This window comes from Procambarus clarkii, chromosome 42 (genome assembly GCF_040958095.1).
Source record: "Procambarus clarkii isolate CNS0578487 chromosome 42, FALCON_Pclarkii_2.0, whole genome shotgun sequence".
NCBI lineage: Eukaryota > Metazoa > Arthropoda > Malacostraca > Decapoda > Cambaridae > Procambarus > Procambarus clarkii.
Window position 1 is genome coordinate 35,682,266 of NC_091191.1, and position 2,260 is coordinate 35,684,525.

Below are 2,260 nucleotides of genomic sequence, written 5' to 3' on the forward strand. Positions count from 1 at the left end.
CATAGTCTCTCCTCGTTGCTCATACATCTTAGCTCGGGTACTAGTCTGGTGGCAAACCTTTGAACCTTCTCCAGTTTAACCTTATGCTTGAATTATGAAGTATACAAAGTTCTGAATGATTCCTTACACAAGTTTCTAAATGCCGTTCTTAAGTTGGCCAACCTGGCATATGCTGCTGATGTTATCCTCTTGATATGGGGACTTCAGGGGACAGGTCTGGCGTGATATTAACCCCCAAGTCTCTCTCTCTCTCTGACTCTTGGAGAATTTCATCTCCCAAATGATACCTTGTATCTGGTCTCCTGCTCCCTACACCTATGTTCATTACATTACATTTGCTTGGGTTAAACTCTAACAACCATTTGTTCGACCATTCCTTTAGTATGTCTAGGTCTTCTTGAAGCCTCAAGCAGTCCTCCTCTGTCTTAACCCTTCTCATAATTTTGGCGTCGTCAGCAAACATTGAGAGGAATGAGTCTATACCCTCCTGGAGATTATTTATGTATCAGAAACAGGATAGGCCCGAGTACAGAGTCCTGTGGGACTCCATTGGTGACTTCACGCCAATCTGAGGTCTCACCCCCTCACTTTATCTCTCTGCTTCCTATTGCTTAGGTACTCCCTTATACACTGGAGCACCTTACCAGTCACTCCTGCCTGTCTCGCCAGCTTATGTAGCAGCCTCTTATTGTGTACTGTGTCAAAGGCTTTCCGACAGTCCAAAAAAATGCAATCCGCCCAGCCTTCTCTTTCTTGCTTAATCTTTGTCACCTGGTCATAGAATTCTATCGAGCTTGTAAGGCGATTTGTCACATAGTCCCTTCTCTTCAGATGTGTTACTAGGTTTTCTCACGATCTTCTCCATCACCTTGCATGGTATACAAGTCAAAGAGACTGGCCTGTAGTTCAGTGCCTCTTATCTGTCACCCATTTTGTATATTGGGACCACATTAGGTGTCTTCCATATTTCTGGAAGGTCTCCCGTCTCCAGTGACCTACTATACACTATGGAAAGTGGCAAGCAAAGTGCCTCTGCACACTCTTTCAATACCCATGGTGATATCCCATCTGGACCAACAGCCTTTCTCACATACAGATCAAACAGGTGTCTCTTGACTTCATGTCTCGTAATTTCGAATCCTTCCAAGGTCACCTGGTTTACCGCCCCCTCTCCTAGCGCAGTGACCTCACTTTGTTCTATTGTGAAGACCTCCTGGAACTTCTTGTTGAGTTCTTCACACACCTCTTTGTCATTCTCTGTATACCTGTCCTCGTCTGTTCTAGGCTTCATTACATGTTCTTTCACTGTTATTTTCCTCTTGATATAACTGTAGAATAGCTTTGGTTTGGTCTTGGCTTTGCTTGCTATATAATTTTCATAATTTTTCTCTGCTTCTCTTCTCGCGCTAACATACTCATTCCTAGTTTTCTTGTATCTTTCTTTGCTTTTTGGTGTTCTGTTTTTTTCGGAACTTCCTCCACACCTTTTGTTCAGTTTCTTTGCTTCCATTCATGCCCTATTAAACCATGGATTCTTCTTCTGCTTCTCGGATTTTTCCTTTTGGGCCGGGATGAACCTGTTTACTGCCTCCTGACACTTTTGGGGTGACTTAGTCCATCATGTCTTGTACAGCGGTCCCTTGATGTGTTGGCTTAGAAAGTCTCTTGTTGCCACATCCATTACCTTAGATCTCCATATATCTGGTCCTCCATGTGGGTCTCTTTTCTCCCAATCTATCTTCCTGTGGTCAAATTCTCCCATGATTAGTTTTCCAGATCCTTTCCTGCTAGCAACAGAAGCTGCTCTCTCTTTATTATGTTAATGGTGGCATGTTGTTTCTATCGTATTTCTGTCATTTGGTGGTGGGTTATATATGACTACGACTATAATCTTTTGTCCTCCAGTTGCTATAATATGTGTTATGTAGTCACTGAAACCTTCTCAACCCTGAATAACCATATCCTCAAAACCCTAGCCTTTTCTTTCCAGCAAATCTGCATCACCACCTCCTCTTCTTCTCTCTCTTTCCTCACAACACAGTAGTCCTGTGGGAACACGGCATTTGTTATAGTTTTTGTTAGCTTTGTTTCTGTGAGTGCTATTATTTCTGGGGTTTCTTCTTGTACCCATTCTCCAAGGTCATTTCCTTTATTTGTCATCCAATGTATATTAGTTTACATTGCCTTGAGGCTCACTTTCTTCTGTCCCTTCTCATATCCCCTTCTTGGTGAGTGCTCTGTTGATGGGGGAAGCTGTTCC